This window comes from Pinus tabuliformis, chromosome 3_2 (assembly GCF_031772625.1).
Source record: "Pinus tabuliformis cultivar Carrire ecotype Pingquan chromosome 3_2, CPIR1, whole genome shotgun sequence".
Lineage (NCBI taxonomy): Eukaryota > Viridiplantae > Streptophyta > Pinopsida > Pinales > Pinaceae > Pinus > Pinus tabuliformis.
In genome coordinates this window covers 84,769,183-84,794,170 of record NC_142302.1, presented here as the reverse complement: position 1 = coordinate 84,794,170, position 24,988 = coordinate 84,769,183, and positions in this window count along the sequence as shown.

The following is a 24,988-nucleotide window of genomic DNA, read 5'->3' as shown; positions in this document are numbered from 1 at the left end:
AGCAGAACAGAGCCATCAGAGCAGATGGAGATGAGAGGAGAAAATATGCCACAGATAACACTATCGTGAGCCATCAGAGGAGAAAACACATATATATGCATGCATTTAAACACTATTGGGAGTCCATAACACTATCAGTGGCAAAAACCATGCATATATGTGTTTAACACTATTGGAGGTGCAAATGGTGGCTAAGGCATCTACATAAGGAAATACACTATCAGAGGCAGAAAGCCGACCTGGATTTTTTATGAACAGGAGCGTTCTGTCCTATCGGGTCTAGCACACTATATCACATCGACACTTCGAGAGCAGGCACTACAATACGTTAAGTGGACCATTGCGATCACTGATAGCGATTATCACATCGAGAATTAGGAGTAGAAGTCATACAGTGGTAAGCAACCCCTTTGCGATCGCCGATAGCGATATCGCATCAGACCTTCGCCAAGGGGAACCCCTGATTGCGATGAACTGTTGCGGACCCGACGAGTATATCAACTATTTCTTAATATCATATCGCATCTGCAGCGATTGCAAGTCCTAAAGGGATTGCGTGGAAGATGCATAAGGTTTATCGGGTGGGGAGAGCAGGCTTAAGCGATAAGCGGTAATGCTTGCACCGCCCTTGGGAGTCAAGTGGTATTCGTACATGGGCTCGTGATTCCATCAGAACTATGACATGTGGCAACAGGGAACAATTGAAAACCGCTTTATCGCGAGTTAACGCATGGGCGATTCATGGGATCAGGAGGAGCGAACGTCGTCAGATCGCCTCATGAATGATTGGACGACAAGTTTAACTTCACGTGTTTTTTGACTAATATGACGTGGCATGTGGGACCTCTATATGGCTATAGCCTTGTTTTTATGGTTGCCGTGAAGTAATAAGTCTGTGAATAAAAGATTCTCTGACATATATATTTTTCATATACAAGTCGGCCTCTCCTCCCTATGAACATGTCCCTTGGTGATAGGAAGAATTCATATATATATATATATATATATATATATATATATATATATATATATATATATATATATATATATATATATATATATATATATATATATCTATATATATATATATATATATGTTGAAACACTTCATTTCTGGAATTGATCTCGAGAATCTATATTACAAACAAATAATATTTCACGACTCGTGAACTTAAAAATAAAAAAGGGGGACCTCTCTGATATTTTTTTCTTTTTAATAAGCATCATTTCTATTGTAATTCGGCCCCTCTTCCTCTTGAACGTGTCTCATGAAGCATTGGTTAATTCAAGTGCAGAGGAAGCTAAAGCGAATGGAGGAGGGAAGCTAGAAGGTCGAGCAAGTGTTGAGGAAGCTGAAGCTCAAGCGAGCGAGAAGGAAGCCAAAGAGCCAGCGAGTAAGCGAAAGCGAATGGACAAAGGCATGGGAATGTATAAAATAGTAAAAACAGAGAACTGTTGGTGCTGTTGTGATGGTGAAGAACCAGAGGATGAGGTAGCAGAAGCAGTAGAGGTAGAAGAGGCAGCAGAAGCAGTAGAGGCTGTAGAAGCAGCAGAGGCAGGAGAGTAGGAGTGAGAGAATGTCAGCTGAATAGAGTGTAGCAACATACCAATTTATACCAAGGTTGGGTTGGAGCCCAAGAGGTTGGAGCCTCAAAATTAAACAAGACTAAATTCATTAGGGGTAGGTTCTCCTAAGTGCAGAACTACTGCAAAACAGAGTTGGTGCTCTGGAGGTTGGAGCCTCACTGAAGTCCAAGTTGGAGCTTGGAAACTATTCACAGTCAGATATATACTTATATTGTACTTATTTCATTGCACTGTCTTGAGTTTTAATAAAAGCATTTATTCCAGCTATTGATTTCTATGTTCTCTGTATACATATACATATCTATATATGCTTTTGGCAATCACTAGAACAAGTAAAAAGAATAATAAGAAATACTGATTCACCCCCCCAAGTATTTCCAACAATTGGTATTAGAGCCAAGTTCTTCATACTAGCATAACAGCTTGAAGAAGGATCCGCAGCCATGATGAGAAATCACGAAGCATCATGAAGACCTCCTTTGTTCCATGGCACTAAATTCGATTTCTGGAAGAAAAGAATGACCTATTACTTAATGTCCCTTGGACCTGAAGTCTGGCATTTTGTTCAAAATGAATACCAAACGACTTCCACTCTTCCAACAGACCAAGACGAGAGGAAAGCCTACATCTCAAATGCAAATGCCATGAACTCCATCACTAGTGGAATCACTGATTCTGAGTTTACAAAAATCATGCACTGTACCTTTGCCAAAGAAATGTGGGAGAAGCTAGTTAGCTTGTACGATGGAGACTCAAAAGTCAAAAAGGCAAAGCTTCAAACTCATAGAAGACAATTTGAAAGTTTGAGGGTGGAAGATCAAGAAGATATTGTAGCATACCTCCTCTGAGTAGCTGAAGTGGTAAATTCCCTGAAAGGATTGGATGAAAATGTTGAAGAAAGTACCATTGTTCAAAAGGTATTGAGGTCTCTTCCAGACAGATTTGACTCCAAAATAAGTGCTATGGAAGAAGCAAAGGATCTAGATACCCTCAAAATGGATGAACTCCATGGAATTCTCACTGCTTATGAAATGAGGAAAGGTGGCCCAAGCTCCAAAGATGCGGCATTCAAGGCCTCAAATTCGAAGAAGGGGAAAGAAAGGAATGACCATAGTGATGAGTCAGATGTGGAATCCGAATTGGCTCAATTTGTATGAAAGCTGACGAGAGGATCTAAGCTTAAAGGCAAGTATCCTCTTCTTTGTTTTAAATATGGTAAAATATGTCATTATGTAGCAAAATGTTCTCATAAACATGACAATGATGATGAAGGAAATTCTAAAAGAATGGCACACAAAAAGAAAGGGTTCAATAAGAAAAACTTCTTCTCCAAGCAAGATGAGTCTAATGAGGATGAGTTTATAGTCATCAAAAAGAAATCAGATGAGGAAAGTGATCAAGATGAAAACCAAGAAACATTATTCATGGCACTTGCAGATGATGACTCAGGGCTGGAAGGAAATATAGATGAACTATTAATAAGTTCCATTGAAGAAAATGAGAAACTACAGAACAAAATCACTTATCTCAAAGTGGAAAATGAGGAAATAAGAAGGAGAGAAGATATCTTGGAAGCAAAGCTTAAAGAAAAAGAAGAGACTTGTGAAGAACGTGAGGCAGAAATTGTGTCTCTGAGAAAGGAGTTGGAGCAAATTAAAAAGGGTTGTAAAAGCTCTCAAATACTTGAGACTATTCTGAAAAAACAAAAACCTCAACATGACAAGTGTGGAATAGGTTTCAAAGGAGAATCCTCAAGCACTAAGAATAGTGTGAAAAGCTATGCCGATGCACTTTCCTGCAATCCAAAAGATGAAAAAGTATGTTATCAGAAGTGCATCCCAGATCCCAAGAATTAAGAGAGAATTACTCCAAGGAAGAATGTGGAGTTGAATCACGGACACTACAGCAAATACAAACCTGTACTCCATGAAGGGCCTATCGCAAATCCAAAGAACGAGGGAGGAGTAATTCCCCAGAAGGAAATCGATTCAAACCATGGCTGCTTCAACAAGTACAAAACCATCTTTCTTGGACACTTCTTTCACTATAAAAACTTCGGTCATCAAGCCAGACATTGTATGGCTCGTAGAAGTGGAAAGACAAAGCTAAAGGATTGAATAATCAACTCATAGGCCCCCAAAAGGTAGGGAAAAATCAAAACCTTCAATTCATTTGATCCCTTGACCAATTTTATTTGATTTTCTCTTTCTGCTACAATAATGGACAATATGAACAAGACTGCCCACTCAAAGGAAGAAAGACGAGTAGCAAGAACTCCAGCATGGACAAATGTGGCCTGGCTGTATATGCTCAAAATAATGGAAACCAGTGGTTTTTAGATAGTGGGTGCTCCAGACACATGGCAGGAGATAGAAGGAAGTTTGTCTCATTGAGCAAAAAGGAAGGGAATGTGTCCTTTGGAAACGGGTCTGGCAGAATTGCAGGAAAAGGACAGTTACTATGATCAATGGAAAAGGAAAAGCTCAAGATGCTCTGCTGGTTGACGGACTCAAACACAACCTCCTGAGTGTTAGACAAATCTGTGATCAAGGACATAAGGTTATTTTCAGCACCAATGACTGTGAAATAAGGAACTCCGCCTCAGGAAAATTTGTGGCAAAAGGGGTGAGAACACCGGACAACATTTACATTATGAACAAGATTCAAGAAAATAAATTCTACTTGAGTCAGACAGTTGAGAGTCGTATGTGGCACAAGCGACTTGGACATACAAGCTTCGAAAATCTGATCAATATCAGCAAGATCAAAGCTGTACGAGACATCCGAAGGCTGTTCAAACCAAATCAAGCGGTATGTGGTCCATGTCAACATGGAAAGCAGACCAGAATCAGCCGCAAGATAAAGGAGCTCTCTACATTGAAGCCCTTGGAGATCATCCATGCTGATGTGTGTGGGCCAACTAGAATCAAGCACTCCAAGGAGAAAGAACACCCCAGCAAAATGGGGTAGTTGAAAGAAGAAACCGAACATGCCAAGAAATGGTAAGAACTATGCTATTAGTAGCAGACTTACAACCTAAATTCTTGAGAGAAGTAGTAAGGATAGGTGTCTATACACTGAATCGAACTCAATTAAGACCAAATTGTGAAAAAACTCCTTATGAGCTATGGAAAGGAAGACCTGCTTCGGTGAAGTACTTCAAGATCTTTGGAAGCAAGTGCTTCATAAAAATAAATGATGGCTCACCCGGAAAGTTTGATGCTTGGGTTTATGAAGGGATATTTCTTGTATACTCTACACAGAGAAAGGCTTACAAGTGCTACAATTATTGACTAAAGAAAATAGTGGAAATCATTGATGTAAAGGTTGATGAAGATCTTCCAGAAAATGAAATTGAAGAACATGAAGATGACTCTCTCATTGAAGAAGAAGAACCTAAAGAGGAAGAAATAGGAGAGGAAGAAGAAGAAGAAGAAGAAGAGGAAATAGAACCACCTAATACCCCTTCAAAGATAAAGTATGTCCAAATACATCATCTAGACGAGTAGATCATTAGTGATAGAGATGAAGGTGTGTACACCCAAAGAAGGATAGCAATCACAACCAAGAGAAAAGCCATTTCCCTCCTATCTATGATAGAACCAGAAACATTTGCAGAAGCAAGTAAGGATCCTCATTAGGTAAAAGCCATGGAAGAAGAAATGTCCCAAAGTGAGGAGAACAAGACATGGGAGTTGGTACCTCGTCCAAAGGACAAAAACATAATAGGAACCAAATGGGTGTTCAAAAATGAAATGAATGAGGAAGGACAGGTTATCAGAAACAAGGCAAGACTTGTCTACAAAGGCTATTCACAAATTGAAGGAATTGACTTTGAAGAGACATTTGCACCAGTGGCCCGTATGGAAGCTATCAGGATGCTCTTGGCATTTTCTTGCTCAGAAGGATTCAAAATATATCAAATGGATGTGGAATCAGCATTTCTAAATGGGGAACTCAAGGAGGAAGTCTACGTGGAGCAGCTAGAAGGTTTTGATCTAACAACAGGAAAGGACTTAGTTTGTAGGTTGAAAAAGGCTTTATATGGGTTGAAACAAGCTCCTAAAGCTTGATATGCAAGAGTGGATCACTATCTACAACAACAAGGCTTCAAAAAGCGAGTGGCTGGAAGCAATCTATACATAAAGACAGATCAAGGTAAGTTACTAGTTGCTCTTGTTTATGTCGATGATCTAATTTTTGCTAGTAATAATGATGAAATGAGCCATGAATTTTCTCAAAGCATGTCAAAGGAGTTTGAGATGTCAATGATAGGAGAGCTGTCCCACTTCCTTGGAGTTCAAGTATCTCAAACCAGAGCAGGATTGTGTATATGTCAAACCAAATATCTAAAAGACATGCTCAAAAAATATGGAATGAAGGATTGTGCACCTGTGAGCACATCTATGACCACAAACTGCAAATTGAGCAAAGATGATGACTCCCCTCTAGTAGATGCAACTCATTATAGGTCAATTATTGGAGCCCTTCTATACTTAATGGCTACACAACCAGACATAATGCAAGCAGTAGGAATGGTGGGAAGATTTCAATCTTCTCCCAAACAATCCCATTTATTAGCTGTAAAAAGGATTCTCAGATATCTGAAGGGAACTTCTCATTTCGGTCTTTGGTACCCAAAGAACTCAACACTAACTGTAACTGCATACGCTGATGCTGATTGGGCTGGAAGTATAGATGATCGGAAAAGTGCGAGTGGACATGCATTCTTCCTAGGAGACTGTTTGGTATCTTGGCTTAGCAAAAAAAAATCATCCATATCATTATCCACAGCCGAAGCTGAGTATATTACTGTAGCAGATTGTTGTACTCAGATACTATGGATGAAGAAAGCTCTAAAAGTTGTTGACATATGTACAGATTAACCAATTATCGTCTATTGTGGCAACACAAGTGCCATTAGTCTTAGCGAAAATCCTGTGATGCACTCAAGAACCAAACACATACCAATCAAGTATCATTTCCTCCGTGAGCAAGTAGCTAAAGAAAACATCATCCTGAAATATATCAGTACTAAGGAGCAGATAGCTAATATTTTGACGGAACCTCTTCCTCGAGAAGAATTCGAACATCTACATCAAAATATGGGGGTTATTTCTTTATCATCACTCAAGTTCATTCATAGAGATGTAGCAGGACAGGGGGAGCAGTTTGACAGGGGAAGTACATAAGCATTACATTGCCATTGATGTCAAAGGGGGAGAGAGCAGAAGAATACTGCCATCAATAAAAAAGAGGGAGATTGTTGGAAACAGATTTTCATTGATGTCAATATGGCAATATTAGAGGAGCAGACAGAGAGAAGAGGAGCCAAGAGGAGTAGACGAAGCTAAGAGGAACAACAGAACAAAGCCATCGGAGCAGATGGAGACGAGAGGAGAAAATATGCCACAGATAACACTATCGGGAGCCATCAGAGGAGAAAATAGATATATATGCATGCATTTAAACACTATCAGGAGTCCATAACACTATCGGCAGCAAAAACCATACAAATATGTGTTTAAAACTATTGGAGGCACAAACGGATGCCAAGGAATCTACACTTTGGGAGTAGGCGCTATAATACATCAAGTGGACCATTGCGATCACCGATAGCGATTATCACATCGGGAATTTGGAGCATAAGTCATACAGTGGTAACCGGCCCCTTTGCGATTGCTGATAGCGATATGACATCAAACCTCCGCCAAGGGCAACCCCCTATTGCGATGAACTGTTACGGACCTGAAGAGTATATCAACTACTGCTTAATATCATATCGCATCCACAACGATTGCAAGTTAAAGCGATGGCGTGGAAGATGCATAAGGTTTATCGGGCGAGGAGAGAAGGCTTAAGCGGTAAGCGGTAATGCTCCCACTGCCCTTGGGAGTCAAATGGTATTCGTACATGGCATGGAGTACTGAAGAAGGTATGTTTTTTATGATTATTTCAGTATCTTTTCATTAGAACTTGCAAACCTTTTGCATCATGAACTCGGAAAATGATAAAGAATTATAATAAAACATGTGAGATTAATATGCAAGACTAAAACGCTAACAATTGTCATTTCCTTATGCAGGAAGGAGGGAAAACGAGAAGTTTTCGTTCCAAAGGAAAGGACAAGGACGGGTTAACTGTTGCACCTTTGACGGGAGACCGAATGCAAACAAGGCAAAGCAAATCAAAGCGAATCAGCCCGGAAAAGGAGGTGGAGATATCAGCTCGGCACAGGAGAGAAAAGAAATGACTGAGGACTAACGGTTCGGCGAATCCCTCGGGATCCTTGATCCTGAGGGATCGCTGTTTTATCTATTTTTTCACTTAGACATCTCCACCGTCACCCTTATAAAAGGGGTAGCACTGTTAGCTCGAGGGAGAGTTAGATACGGTTATGCTTTTATGGGACGGTGGACCACAGTTTGCTGGGAACAGAATAGCTGCAACACTCAACAACTACCATGTCCAGCATAAAATCACTACTCCATACCACCCACAGGCAAATGGACAGGTAGAAAGCAACAATAAAATAATTGAAGCAATCCTAACGAAAACCATTGTGTCACATAGATGTGATTGGGCTGCTAGACTACCTGAAGCACTGTGGGCTTACAGAACAACATGGAGAAGCACCATTGGTTACTCACCTTATTAATTAGTGTTTGGAAAACAACCCATTGTCCCCATATAATTCGAAATCCAAACATTACGAACAACACAGGAAGTTGGCTTAGATATAACCGAGGCATAGATTATTCGATTGCAGAAGATCAATGAGTTGGACGAAATTAGGCTCTCTGCACTTCAAAACACTGCCCTGATCCAACAGCAACGAGCTAAATGTCATGATGCTCTCATTAAAAATAAAGTTTTCAATGAGGGATACTAGGCTCTGTTGTACGGCTCCAGGTTTCAGGACTTCCCCGGGAAACTCTAGACTCGTTGGTTGGGACCATACGAAATCCAGAAGGTACATGACAATGGGACCCTTACTCTAGTCAATATTGACGGTTCTGGATATTCCTTCATGGAAAATGGCCACCGAGTTTGTCTCTATCGCAAACCACTCACTCGGGAGTCCTTCTGCCAGCAGCTACACCGAGACTCTGATATGGAGATTTTTGGGGAGGAAGAGAAGTCTTCCTCACCTGTAATTCATTAAGGAATTCATTTCTTTCTACAGTTTGTACATAAGTTCTTTTCCTGAATCATTTTTGTACATATTTTTGCTGTTATTATTTTTTTTGTTCCTTTCTTTTTTTCAAAAGAACAACATTTTCTTCTGGCTGTTCCTTTTTCAAAAGGGCAACCCCCTTTGGATCAGCCGTCATCCTGTTGCAATTTGGTTCCTTTTCTTTATTTTTGCGTGTTTTGTTGTTCCTTTTACAAAGGAACAACATTTTTGATTTCTGTCGTTCCTTTTCCAAAGGAATGGAATTTGTGTGTTTTTGCTGTTCCTTTTCGAAAGGAACAACATTTTTTATTCTGCTATTCCTTTTCCAAAGGAACAACGTTAGCCTGTTTTGTTGTTCCTTTCCCAAAGGAACAACATTTTTTATTTTTGTTGTTCCTCTTTCAAAGGAACGGCATATCTGCATGTTTTGTTGTTCCTTTTCCAAAGAAATAGCATTTTTCATTTCTGTTGTTCCTTTTCCAAAGGAACGACACTTTTGCGTCTTTTACTGTTCCTTTTCCAAAGGAACAACATTTCTGGTTGTTGTTGTTCCTTTTTCAAAATGAACAACATTGTTGTGTGTTTTGCTGTTCCTTTTCCAAAAGAACAACATTTTTGATTTCTGTTGTTCCTTTTTCCAAAGGAATGGCATTTTTTGCATTTCTGTGTGTTTGTTGTTCCTTTTCCAAAGGAACAACATTTTTTATTTCTGTTGTTCCTCTTTCAAAGGAACGACATTGGTATGTTCTGTTGTTCCTTTTCCAAAGGAACGACATCTGTGTGTTCTGCTGTTCCTTTTTCCAAAGGAACAACGTTTTCCATCTTTGCTGTTCCTTTTTCAAAGGAATGACATTTGTATTTTCTGCTATTTGTGGTCTTTTGTTGTTCCTTTTTCCAAAAGGAACACCACTTGCATGCTTTTGCTCTCCCTGTGAAACAACTTATTCATTTTGCTGTTTTAAATTAAGGATGCCTATTGCTCCTGTTCTTTCAAGTATTTTAGAATACAGCTATGCACTTATGCAATGGATACAAAATCACAACATACTGAAATCAGCCAATCATAAATCGCTATTTTTATAAGGCTCTGCATTGGTAAGAGGTTAGAAGGAAGGACACACTTATTTATCATCTTTTGCTATCATTGTTCTACTAATTCTGCTATGATTGCTCATCTTTATCATGATGACCCCTTTTAATCCTCTTTGATTATTATTTAGGAATAAGAGCAAAGGGTTTATATCTTCCTATTGAGATGTTAAGACTTCTTCCACCATTCCTACTCTTAACGAGTGTTGAACCACCCCTTGTGTACAAATAAGGGAAAGTACTTTATGAAAAAGAAAGAAAAAAAGTAAACATGACTTATAAGTTGTCAAATTCAGGATAGGGGGTCTCATCAAGAGCCAGCCTACCATGATCATGAGGATGAAAGCAAAGTGGCATTCCCACTATGGCCACCACAACAGGGATATGGTCCAAAAGGTATATCAAATAAACAACCCTTGGAATAGGAGGTCTCATCACGATTCGGCCTGCCCACTTTTCGCTCCTTCCTCGTGAATGGCATTATGATTAACTGGTCACCAAGCCAGCATAATGGCCTACATTTTGACATCACACAACATTCCCTAAGCATACACAAAGGATCATAGTTCCATGGGTGAAATAAACAACTTTGCCAAGTTTATGGACACCTATCATAAGCAGAGCACTATTAATGGTATTGAAGTCACATTATTTACACCAATAGGTAAGTTACTAGCACCCTTCTGTTTTTTATACCTCAATAATTAATCATATATAACGCATGTAAATTTATTATCACCAATTATGGAAGAGTAGTTGACAATGACCGCATGAGACTTGGAATGTACGACAAACATCCTATCCTCCCGGCCTCGCATCATATCACTACAGCCTCTTACGTAATAAGTGATCCAACTCTATCCCTCGATTTCGGTAATTCGCTATTTTTGTAAACATGGCATATTTCCATACGCTATTCCTTTATGACTGTGTTTCAGAGCGCGTGCTACTCCTTTATTTGACGACTGGGACAACCTATCACATTGCGGGGGGGGAGGTTAACCTCATCATTCCCTGGATTACGTGTCAGCTCACTACTCGGGAAGTTGTGTACTAGGGTATGGCATGGCTCAACGACATACTATTTTTATTTTTTTCTGCATGAATTGCTGTTCATAAGACATTTCTATTGTATACTCTGTTTTTGAACAAGTCTTGTGTCTATTAGCCTCTTTGTGTTTCAACAGCACGAACAACTCTCGTTCCATTGAGAGTTTACAGTGAAACCATGGGAGGAAGATCGATTCGGAGGGAACCACAGGTGTTGACAGTCTCTGCTGCTGCCCAGGAAATCCTGGCAAGAGCAGGGTGGCTGAATTATCTCAACCTCTTAGAGGAGTCTAACGAGACGGTGGCAATTGAATTCCTGCAGAATTTGCAAGAGGATTACTCCATAGTGATGGGGAGAAACATAGCAGTCACCGATGACATAATCGCAAAAGTCTCGGGACTACCAGCCACCGGACCTGTGTGGACATTAAAAAAGGAGAGATTGCAAAGAGATTATAGAAATCTTCCGGGACAAAGGCCAGAGCCTGGCAATTAGAGGAAAGGGAGTTCTACCAGCAACGCTATGAGAGCCCTGGGCAGAATTGGCAAGGACCATTCAAAGCTACATCACTTGTGAAGGCAGAAAATATGTGGTAAGACCGCGACATCTTATACTCTTAGCTGTACTAAAGCAAAAATGCTATGTAAATTTACCTACATTTTTGAATTCGTTACTTCATGACATTGCACGAGAATAAAAAAGGAACAGCTTGTAGAGTCAGTTGTTAGTCATCATGGGTTGATTCGGTTAATTGTCAGCCATAGCCTCACCCAGCAGCAAAGTAGCTGGGAAGAGCTAATTACCATGATAAATGGGGGATTGACCGCACCATCCCCAAAACGGAAACATGCCACCAGTACATCCGAGCATCCAGAAAAACGCAAGGAATTGGCAAAGCATAAACATACCACTAGTACACCCGAACAGCCAGAAAAACGCAGGAAATCGGTCCGACTAGCACGGCTACGAGGGAGGCTCGTGAAGCCCCAGCAGAACACCAGCCGGCCGGTAGAAATTGAAGATGAGCAACCCTCATGGCCAGAAGGGGAGGCCGAGCAATCTGAAGAAGAAGAAAAAGAAGAAAGGGCCAAGCAATCTGAAGAAGAAGAAGAAGAAGAAGAAGAGGCTGAGCAATCTGAAGAAGAAGAAGAAACTGAAGAAGGAGCCGAGAAATCTGAAGAAGAAGCCGAGCAATCCGAGCAGGAGGAGGAAATGGAACAGCAGGAAGGTAGCCCATTGTAGGACCTAGTGGGAGAAGATGAATTGGCTGAAGTCTTGGCCAATATGGGTGAATATGGCCAACCTTCCAGTCCATCAGACCTCCATGCCGAAAAGAAACCCCAGGAGGAAAATGCACTTGAAGAATCACATGCAAAGGAGGCAAAAGAAGAGAATCTGCCTGTTCATGATGAAGAGATGATAGGAGATACTGAACAGGAACAATCCATTCCTAACCAGAAGACACCGGAAGAAATTCCGGAGGAAGCAGGGGCAAAAAGAGAAGTCGCCCAAGAAATGACAGAACCAGTTAGGGTTCTTGCCCCAGAACAACCAGAGCAGAACAATGAAGAAACACCCCAGAAGGAAAATGTGGGAACCAGTCACAGTCCAGGCCGTAGTGAACAACCTGTTGTTCCTTCTAAGGAAATTTTGGAAATTAAAGAATTGTGAAAGGAACGGCAGAGATTATTGAATATAATAGTCCAGCTCCACCAGCAGATTAGGATCCTGAAAGCAAGGCAAAGGGTAAAAAGGACTTCAGGAAGAAAAAAGGTGACCACTCCAGCAAAACCCCGCAAGGAAAAGGGGCGGAGGACCAGAATTCATCCTGCTATTCAAAACCCTGTCGAGAACCAGACTGTTGTTCCAAATGATGCTAAGAAACAGACTATTGTTCCAATTGAAAAGGAACAACAACAGACTGATATTCACGTTAAAATAGAAATGGATGAGATGATGACCTGTGATAAGGAAATTCAGACGGAGGCACCACTTTCGGGAGTGATAAGGGTTATGAACTCAAAGCAACACAATAGGAAAGTTCAGGTAAAACTCCCGGCCTCCACTGCTGCATGGAGAAGAGATCCAAAAACAGTAAACCTACGAAAGGGGTTGAAGCAAGATCAACAAGAAGCACAAAAGCTTAGAGAGCAAACGGTCCCTCGCAAAAAGTATGAAGAGCTACAGCAGTAGCTTAGGAATGTCAATCAATCCGAAAGCCAGGCGTTTGAAGGTTAGCAAAGGGAACAAGAGAAAGCCGCAAAGGTAACTCGTAGGCTAGATATCGTTATCAAGAAGATGGATGCCTTGTGTTCTTTATACAATGATGTCTTAGCATGTAGAGCCCCTGCCAAGCATTATGCCTTGTTTCTACTGAAACAGTATTTGCAACTAAAAATAAAGGTTGTTAAAGCAGGTGCTCCCATGCAAATTAACACTGTCAATGATTTTATAGACTGCTGTAAGCACTACGAGGTAAAAATCCAGAGACTACTGTGTGAGTTCTATTTACATAACCTTGTACTTGACCAGGAGACTGAGCTGAACCCTGGCCCTTTTGCTGGAGACATCCAATTGCAGGCATTCATCTCATTTGGGGTTAATCAAATTAAATGGCTTAAAACCTATAATACTTTCCAGAGGCAAGAAAACGGCTTAGATTTGTGGGTAAGGGCTGAGCCTAGGAACCCAGTACAGTTGTGGAAAGCACATAGAAACCTCATGAAGACTCCGAGTTTAATTGAAACATTAGGACCCATGCATGAGGCACTCATTTCACAGGGATTATAATACTTTCTTTCTATCAAAGACCTTGCCATTGATGTAGCTAAATTTCAGTATCAAATCTCTAATCCGAATATCCAGCTCAGGGAACCATTTAAGTATGAGAATTTTAAATTAGCTGCCAACCGCTTGCACCTCTATGGCGAAATCGTTTTGAGGGCAGGGCCATCCTGGTTAGGATATAGGTTCCAGAGTCCAATTATTTGACACCCTGCACCCGGATACCAAGCCCTGTATGAGATGCCCGAGGGTCAGACAGGCCATTTCTTTGACTCCCTAGTTACTCATCATGGTTGTAGGCCTCCACATGAGATTCCATCTCCAGCCTATTCTCTCACTGCCTTGAGTGTCAACTACAATGTTTTCATGAGGTCATGAAACAGGGTAAGCAGGGGGGTGTGTGGAGTACTAAATTAGGTATGTTTTTGATGATTATTTCAGTATCTTTTCATTAGAACTTGCAAAAATTTTGCATCATGAACTCGGAAAATGATAAAGAATTATAATAAAACATGTGAGATTAATATGCAAGAATTAAACGCTGACAATTGTCATTTCCTTATGCAGGGAGGAGGGAAAATGAGAAGTTGTCATTCCAAAGGAAAGGACAAGGACGGGTTAACTGTTGTCCCTTTGACGGGAGACCGAATGCAAACAAGGCAAAGCAAACCAAAGCGAATCAGCCCAGAAAAGGAGGTGGAGATATCAGCTCGGTGCAGGAGAGAAAAGAAATGACTGAGGACTAACGGTTCGGCGACTCCCTCAGGATCCTTGATCCCGAGGGATCACTGTTTTATCTATTTTTGCACTTAGACATCTCCACCGTCACCCTTATAAAAGGGGCAACACTGTTAGCTCGAGGGAGAGTTAGATATGGTTATGCCTTTATGTAATTTCTTTTAAGATCAAAACTTTGATCATCGAGTCTCGCTAAGAACCGGTTTATTGTAATTCTTCTTTATGCATTAATACAAACTTGGTTATTACTTCATCTTTGAGTCTGGATTAACTTCAAGCGGTGTACCCCTGGAGGCTAAGGGCTCGGCCTTGGAGGACACTTGCTCCTGTATTATCACGTTTGGTTTATGCGTGGTTTGCTTATCGATGTTATTTGGTAATCTGATGTGTTTTATAAGTTTACATCACATGCTCTGTTATGTTTAATTCATTAAGGTTTCTACAGATAGAACTATTGTATTGACTCTGCATCATATTACTGTTCTTTTAAGAGTTGATCTAAAATTGCTAGTCTTGATAGAATATTGTTACTATTCCATTATAGAGCTTTTGTGCTATGCACATGTTCATTAACGTTACGAAATTCATCTTGGGAGTTATGTTCTTTATGATTGTTGGATTTATGAACAATGTTGTTCTATTTTGAAACGCAGTCGTATTCTTTCTAACTGAGATTGATACTTGGATCAGATTACTATTTAAGTGTGTTGTGTGCATATATGGTTTTTAAGCGTTGTTCCATAATTTATCAGTAATTAGTGTTGTTCCATTGGTGTGTGCTGTTCGTTTCGCCCTTAAGAGTGAAAGGTTGTCGTTTGATTACGATTAATGCATTTGATCTGATAGATTAAGAATGTTACTGCTTGTGAGACTTAGTTGTTGTTCTATCTCTTAGCTGCTATTCTATTTCAGAATTGATGTTCCATTTCAGATTTGTTGTTCCATTGCAGACTTGTTGTTCAATTTCTTAATTGTTGTTCCATTTCTTATCTGCCGTTCCATTTCCTCTCATTTGTTATTTTGGTGTGAAGAATGATCTAAGGCTGTAGTGAGCATTGACATTTACTGTCTGGCTCCCAGATCCACGATCTGTTCTCTGATTTCCTTTTCCATCAGTTTCCAAAGGGATGGGTTATTGCTACCGAACCCTTGACTGATAAGTTACTTAGTATTTTGAATGTTTGATTTAATCTTTTGAAGAAGTTAAGTTGTAGACAAGCATTTACTCTTGTATTTTTGAGCACTGTACTATTAGCATTACTCTGGCAAATGATAGCCTCAGACTGAGACACTCTTTGAAATAACAAAACGTTTCTAGATTGACATATTAATGTGAGGTAATTAGAGGTGAAAGAGACCCTTTTTATAGCTCTACACACGGGCTCACGATTCCATTAGAACTGTGACGCGTGGCGGTATGGAACAATTGAAAATTTCTTTATTGCGAGTTAACACACGAGCAGTTCATGAGGTTAGGAGGATCGAACGTCGTCGGATCGCCTGATGAATGATCAAATGGCAGGTTTAACTTCACGTGTTTTTTGACTGATATGACGTGGCATGTGGGACCTCTATAGGGCTATAGACTCATTTATATGGTTTCTGTGAAGTAATAAGTCTGTGAATAAAAGATTCTCTGACATATATATTTTTCATATACAAGTCGGCCTCTCCTTCCTATGAACATGTCCCTTGGTGATAGGAAGAAGTCATATATATATATATATATTATGAACAAATAATAGTTCACGACTCGTGAACTTGAAAAGAAAAAAGGGGGACCTCTCTGATATCTTTTTCTTTTTAATAAGCATCATTTATATTGTAATTCTGGCCCTCTTCCTCTTAAACGTGTCCCATGAAGCATTGGTTAATTTGAGCGCAGAGGAAGCTAAAGCGAATGGAGGAGGGAAGCCAAAAGGTTAAGCGAGTGTTGAGGAAGCCAAAGCTCAAGCGAGTGAGAAAGAAGCCAAAGAGCCAGTGAGTAAGCAGAAATCAATGGACAAAGGCATGGGAATGTATAAAATAGTAAAAAAAGAGAATTGTTGGTGCTGTTGTGATGGTGAAGAACCAGAGGGTGAGGTAGCAGAAGCAGCAGAGGCAGAAGAGGCAGTGGAAGCAGCGGAGGCTATAGAAGTAGGAGAGGCAGGAGAGTAGGAGTGAGAGAACCTGAGCTGTATAGAGTGTAGCAGCATACCAGTTTATACCAAGATTGGGTTGGAGCCCAAGAGGTTGGCACCTCAGAACTAAACAAGACTAAAGTCATTAGGGGTAGGTGCTCCTAAGTGCAGAACCACTGCAAAATAGAGTTGGTGCTCTTGAGGTTGGAGCCTCAATGAAGTCCAAGTTGGAGCTTGGCAACTATTCACAGTGAGATATATACTTATATTGTATTTATTTCATTGCACTGTCTTGAGTTTTAATAAAAGCATTTATTCCAGCTGTTGATTTTTGTGTTCTGTGTATACATATACATATCTATATATGCTTTTGGCAATCACTAGAACAATTAAAAAAAATAATAAGAAATACTGATTAACCCCCCCCAGTATTTCCAACATAGGTGGCCAACAAAACAAAAAGGGGAGACAATTAGGCTAAGAGGCATTTGCATGCATACATATAAGTTAGGATGTGCAACTAAAGGTGGTGGAAGTGAAGTGTTGGAGGATGTCGAGCTGTGGCCAGTTTTCATCTGTTGGAACTGGTATGTCCTCTTGACTCTCACTCACGACTTCTTGGAAAACATGTTTTTAGAATATGAATGATGGTTAATGAAAATGATACCCCCAGATGCAACCACTGCCGAGACTTTTTGTTTCTCTTGGGGCTCTAGTTTGTTATCCTGGAGAGAATTTGTAGAATTTCCCACTGTAGATCAACAAATTATGCAATATACTAAATCAAAATACAAGATCTACTTCTACAACAAACTTGCGGAAGCTTAATCGATTTTGGGCAAGGTCAAATAGAACACATATAACTAATAATGAGAAAGAAATCGCACATGAACACAAAAGAATACTCTGGGGAAAGCCTCAGCTAAAAACCATGATCTTTGTATTATCATACAAGTGGAAATATATCTGGATTACACAAAGCATTAGCTCACAAGCTATCCTATTCTCAATACAATCCAAAAATACAACTCACAAACTAAATAGACACAACATATACCCTCCCTCGGCCCTCCAAGCCTCCTATTCCTTGCGCAGTTTCTCTTGGAGTCCAATGCTGACACCTGTGTGAATTGGCCTCATCACAAACTCATTAAACTCAAAAGTAATTGCGCAATATCCAAGGAAGGAATTCCTTCTGCATGCAAGATATATCCTACATGGAATATTCCTCCAGCTGATAGTACATTGTCCCATCATTTGATCTCAGCTAGGTCTCTAGCTGAACTGACATGCATGAGTTATTCTTTAGATAATATTCAGTTATCTGAAGTGCATCAGTTACATGCATGCATGCATTAAATAAATGAACTCACAATTAGTTCAACAAACTATTTGAACTAATCTAACTGGACTTAACTCAGTTAATTGAGCTAACTAATTACAACTCAAAGTACAGCTCATCCTGATCTCCTTTAATCAAAGGATAACTTCCTCAATCAATGGAGAAACTATTGCATGTCTTCACATAGACTTCATGTTTGATTTCCTACAACTAATTAACTCAAGATGAATTAATTAATTATTTTACAAATAGCTTCTAAGATCAAATTCGAATTTTATTTTTTAATTTTAGTTTAGGGACTAAATAAAATTGGAATGTATCCCGAAATGTTATTTATAGTAGTGTTATTTTTAACACTTCTATTTTTAGCATTTTTTGTTGCTATTTTCAACACTCCCTCTCAACAAGAAATGGATTATCAGTCACCCAAATCCTGTCTCTGTGGAACTAGAACTTGCATTTTGACAATGCCTTAGTCAAAGTATCTGCATCATGTTCCTCGGTCGAAACATACAACAACAACATGATCCTCTTGACCACATAGTCTCAAAGATGATGGTACCGGATATCAATGTGCTTGGACCTATCATTAAAAACTAGATTCTCAGAGAGTTTGATACAACTCTAATTATTGCAGTAGATCACAGTTGGATCCATCATTTAACCAAATAATCCCACTAGAAGCTTCTGAATCCAAATGGTCTCACACGTTGCCTGACTGGCAACCATGTATTCAGCCTCTGCTGAGCTAAGTGCAATTGACCTCTATTTCCTGCTGTAGTAGGAAAGTTCAGCTGAACCAAGCATAAAGATTCCTCCAGAAGTGTTCTTCCGGTTTGATGGACTCCCTGCCCAATCTGCATCTGTGAAGCCCTAAAGCTTCACTCCCTCTGTCCATCTGTACTACAATCCATACTGATGTGTGCCTGTCAGGCATCTCAGCACATGCTTCGCTACCTTCCAAAGCAGCTTGGTAGGCTGAACCATAGCTTGACTTAGCTGGTTCACCACAAAGCATAAGTATGGTTGTGTGTTCACTAGATACATAAGTGAACCCACAAGCTACCAATAAACAGTAGTAGCTACTACCTCACCTAAAGTAGCGTCCTGCTTCCTCTAGTTCCCAGCTAGAGGAGTTTGCATGTGCTTGCACTTCTCCATGTGAAAGCGCCTAAGTATCTCTTTGGCATACCTGCCTTGAGACATAATTACTTCCCCATCTTTCTGCCACACTTCGATGCCTAGAAAGTAGTGCATAAGACCCCTGTCTTTCATCTCGAACTCTCTTGCATGGTCCTCCTTGTCTTTCATCCACATAAAGAATAATGATCAATGGATTACCTTCTACCATGATGTGGTAATGGTTCACATCTGCTTCACTCTTAATGAAGCCCAACCCAGTGAAATAGCTGTCAATCTTGGTGTACCAAGCATGTGGTGCTTGCTTCAAACCATACAAAGCCCTCTTGAGTTGGCACACATGCGGCTCACGATCGAAGGTATCAAAACCTTCCGGTTGCTCAATGTACACCTCTTCCTCAATCTTCCCATTGAGGAACGTTGTCTTCACATCCATCTAATGGATCTTCCAACCCATCTGAGCTGATAGTGCCAACATTGATCTGATAGATGAGTACCTTACGATAGGAGTAAAATTATCATCGTAGTCGACCCCCCCGACCTGTGAGAAACCACGGGCAACAAACCTTGCCTTATGTTTCTCAACACTACCATCAACTGCTTGCTTTACCTTATAAAGTCATTTGGAACTCACCATTGATTTGTCCTGAAGTCTTGGGACAACATCCCACATACTATTTTGAATGATAGAGTCATACTCCTCTACCATAGCATCAACCCAGACTGGTTGCTATGTTGCCTCATCAAATGAAGAAGGTTCAGACTCTACACACTGCCCAACCAGGGCCATGTGACCAATGTACCGCTCGGTTGACCTCCTATGTCTGCGCTGAGAGGATGGCTGTCCCACATTCTCTCACACATCCAGCATCAACTTGTCAGCTTCCCTTGAGCATTTCCTCCCATCTCTAGAAGACTCAGCATGAGTGGATGTCTCGACTCCCTGATCCTCTGCATGTGGCTGCTCTGATTAATCTGAGGCTCCTCCTCCTTAGGAACTGAAAGTTCCTCCTCTGCATGCAACTTCAGCTTTCTCTCAAGTGATACTCACATGGCTTTTTGCTCGTCAAACCTCAGACCTCTGCGTACCACTACCCTCTAACTAGTACAGAGGAACACCCGATAGTTGTGGGGTGTATCAGTGTACCCCACAAGTATCCCAAACTCAGCTGTTGGATCTACCTTCTTTTTGGCATCTTTGGTCACATGGAAATAAACCGAAGATGCAAAGATCCTAAAGTGACTCACATCTGGTCACTTCCCGGAAAAGGCCTCCATAGGTGTAGTATATGGTGTGGGCTTCTGTTCTGCAAGCATACTGCTGTATTGCATGCCTCAGCCCACAAATGAAGTGGTAGGCTTTGGTCATGCAACATCGTTCGAATTATTCCCACAATCAATTTTTTCTTCCTTTCAAGCACCTCATTCTACTATGGGTTATGGGGTGCCGTCAACTCCCGTTTAATTCCTTCTGCAGTGCAGAAGTCCTTAAACTATTGGGAGACATACTCTGCACCATTGTCACTATGCAAGGCTTTTATTTTCTTTCCAGATTATTTCTCTGCAAAGGCTTGAAACTCAAGAAACCTTAAGAAGGTTTGATCCTTCTTTTGCATAAAGTAGATCCAACATCTACGAGAAAAATCATCAATAAAAAACATACTACCTTTGTTTAGTGATGGAGGCTGTAGAGATTTATCCACACACATCTTTGTGAACTTGCTCCAGGATTGCTCTAGCTCTACTCTCTTGATCCTAAAAGGAAGATTTCACATACTTGCCCAAGGTAAAACCATTGCATGTATCCATTTACTCCAGTTTTCCCTTGGGAAGTCCAGTAGAAATCTGTTGCATGATCTTCAAGTCCCCATGGTGCAAGTGGCCTAATCTTCTATGCCATAGCTCACCAAGATCTTGGCTCTGCACCATCTCTGCTTTGGAACTCAATGCAGCACAGTCATCTACCTCCAGCTTCTAGAGATTCTTAACTCGAATTCCAATCATATTGGTCTGTCCAGTACCCATATGCCTCAGGAATGCCTTTCCTTTACTAAAGACTACATCATATCCTTTGCATTCTAGCGTAGCAACAGACATAAGATTCTTCTTCAAACCTGGTACATACTTTACATCAGTCAGGGTGAGAGGAGATCCATTCTCCCACTAAAACACAAATGTACCTTCACCTGAAATACTGTACTTTCCATCATCGCCCATAAAAATCTCCGTCTGGAGATGCTTCTCCTCTAAGGTACTAAAAATATCCTTGTCGCTGGACATGTGCAAAGAGGCTCCACTGTCCAGGTACTAAGCACATCCCACCATGGATGAAACCATGCACGTGATGAGAGAGAAATCCAACTCAAACTGTGAGCCCAGTGCCTCACTGTCTAATCCCTTTGAGCATCCATTCTTGGATTTCTTCTGTGGACAAATCGTAGCATAATCGCCCACCTCGAGACAATGAAAGCATCAAACTTTCAATTTGTCATACTTCTTCCCACCATGGGAAGAACTGGATTTGGGATGGGAGACCGTCCATTTTCCTTTCGTCACCTTACTCACTAAGGCTAGATTTTATTCATCATATTGTTTTGATGAAGATCCATCTCTGGTGCTTCTCCTTATCTCGTCCTGCATCAGAGCTGACCAAAGTTGTTCCTAATCTGGCTATTTCTCTCTTAGGAAGACAGAGGAGAGAAAGACTCACCATGTCATCATCGATTGTCGTGATCCCTACACTTCCAAGCTCATCCCTCGAGGTGGTGAGCTTGTTCAAATATGTAGAGATCGTGTCACACTTTTCACACTTGATTTTCCAAAGCTTGTCTTTTAGCGCCAACTTCCTATGATTATTGTTGTTCTGATATAGATCTTTCCATGTTTTCCACATTGAGAATGGTGTCTCCTTCCCATGGAAGCTTGAGACAATGTGGTATCGATCTCCCTCCTGGAGGATTCTCCTTGCTCTAACCACACATTTCTTCCATTTTGCCAACTCTGTAGCATTAGCCACTGCTGGATTGGGGACTTCTTGATCAATAAATTCCTTTAGACCGTTGTCCTCTAATACTGCTTCCATGTGATCATTCCAAGCCATATAATTCGAGCTACCATCAAGGGCATACTTGAGTCTTAAACCGTTGAACGCCATTGGGGAAATTTGAGATGTGATAAGAATTCAAATTCTATAATCAGAAACTTGAAACCTTGAACTTCTCCATTCTTTGTATATTGTACTTCACTTTTATCACCTTCACTTTGACACCATGTAGAATTCCCCACTGTAGATCAACAGATTATGCAATATACTAAAGCAAAATACAAGATCTACTTCTACAACAAACTTTCGAAAGCTTAATCGATTTTGAGCAAGATCAAATAGAACACATATAACTGAGAAAGAGAAGGAAATCATACATGAACACAGAAGAATACTATGGGGAAAGCCTCAGCTAAAAAACCCAACCTTTGTATTATCATACAAGTGGAAATATGTCTAGCTTACACAAATAATTGGCTCACAAGTTATCCTTCTCTCAATACAATACAACTCACGGACTGAATAGACACAACATATGCCCTCCCTCAGCCCTCTAAGCCTCATATTTCCTTGCACAGTTTCTCTTGGGGTCCAATTTTTCCACCTATGTGAATTGGCCTCATCACACACTCATCAAACTCAAAAGTAAATGCGCAATCTCCAAGGAAAGAATTCCTTCTGCATGTAAGAGATATCCTCCATGGAATATTCCTACAACTGATAGTACACTGTCCCATCATCTAATCTCAAGTGGGTCTTTGAATGAATTGACATTCATGAGTTAATTATGAGAGAATATTAAGTTATTTGAAGTGTAGTAGTTACATGCATGCATGCATTAACTAACTGAACTCACAATTAGTTCAACAAACTATTTGAACTAATTTAAGTTGAATTAACTCAGTTAACTGAGCTAACTAATTACAACTCAAAGTACAACTCATACTGATCTCCTTTAATCAAGGGATAACGTCCTCAATCAATGGAGAAACTATTGCATATATTCACATAGACTTCGTATTTGATTTCCTACAACTAATTAACTCAAGATGAATTAATTAATCATTTTACAAACAGCTGCTAAGATCAAATTTTAATTTTAATTTTCAATTTTAGTTTACGGACTAACTAAAATTGGAATGTATCTCGAAATGCTATTTATAGTAGTGCTATTTTTAGAAATTCTATTTTTAGCATTTCATGTTGCTATTTTCAACAACAGGCACTACAGGGCAGAGAAAGATGGGCATGAGGGAAGAGGGGAAAGAAGAAGGCCAGGTGTCAAGTGTGGCAAAGGGAGGAAGGCAATGGCAGTCAGCAAGTGGCGATGTAGATGGAGTAAATTTGTGGTAGTAGAAGCCGACAGTAGGAGAGGATTAATGAAGGGAAATAATGGACATGTCGGGGAAACCCCATCCCGAGAAAATCATGTGGGAGAAAGGGAGGCGGACGGAGGATGAAGGCATGTGGTGAGCCCTTTAGGTTGTAGGCAGGGCAGGTGGCCAAGAAAACAAAAATGGAAGACAATTAGGCTAAGAGGCATTTGCATGCATACAGATAAGTTAGGATGTGCAACTAAAGGTGGTGGAAGTGGAGTGCTGGAGGACATCGAGCTGTGACCAGTTTTCATCTATGAGAACTAGTATGTCCTCTCGACTCTCACTCACCACTGCTTGGAAAACATGTTTTTAGAAGATGAATGTTGGTTAATGAAAATGATACCCCCAAATGTGGCCATTGTTGAGACCTTTTGTTTCTCTTAGGGTTCTGGTTTATTATCCTGGAGAGAATCTGTTAGGATTATCAACTGGAGAAGGGGGTTCGAGAACCCTAGTCTTGATCTCAAGGTACATAGGTCTCGGGGTATTGTGGTCTTCTAGGAAATTCTTTGGGGTTTCCACAGTGGAGGTAGGAACAAACTATCAAGCTATTTTGGTTGAGCATGTGGCTCGGGAAGGAAGGTGTCCTAGTTAAGTGCGGTGGGTTAGAAGCATCCTTTGATTTGTTGACAAAGCTGATAATCCTCCATCCTGAGTAGAGCTGGACCTAGACAAGGGCCGTAGGAACATAAGTAGTAATTAGGGTTGCAATCGGGGTAGGGATATAACTCTGAGGAAATTCCTATTCAGCTCCTTTGTAGAGACCTAGGGTAGGGTTGCAATTACATTCATCCATCATGAGAAGCATTCCCTTGGCCATTGGGGTGGCGATACACAGGATAGGGCTGCAATTATAGTCAGGTGGAGAAGAAAAGAAGACTCATGGGCACTGGGTCACTAGGCTCTTCAAAATCCAATAGGAAATCACCGGAAATATGAGGAGGTCATTCGTCTCCAATTCTCTTAGGAGGGAGGGGGAATCTAGTTGTTAATGGGGGTTATCATAGTTCTTCAAGAAAGAAGCAACTGAAAAATCTTGCGCCAGAGAAGCCCCACTCGGAAAGGGGGAAGCCTGAGGTTACTCTATTTAAAATAATGTTGAATTACAAGGTTATTTTCCTAGTTTCTGTTTTGGGTAATATAACAAGTAGAGTGTAGAGAATTTTGGTGTCTCTGAACTCAATCCATGCTCTAGATCGGGAACAGATGCGTCTCTCGAAAAAGGAGGAAAAAATACAGAAGGATGTTAGGATTGAAAAGGAAGGTAACCAATCGGGAAAGAATGTGAACAGAGGAATGGGAAAGGCCATAACAAAAAGATGAAAGGATTGGAACTGACTTCTGGTAGAGGACCAAGTAAAAGAGGCAGGAAAACTGGGAAGAAGAGTATGCAAAACTTGATAAATGCATACGTCATAGGAACACTGTCAGAGGTGAAAGCAGTAATATCCAAATGGGAAAGAGAGCTAAACAATAACATAGAAAATCAAGAGACCGAGGTAGAGGATTGGGAAACAATGGTTAAAGACCTTGGGAAT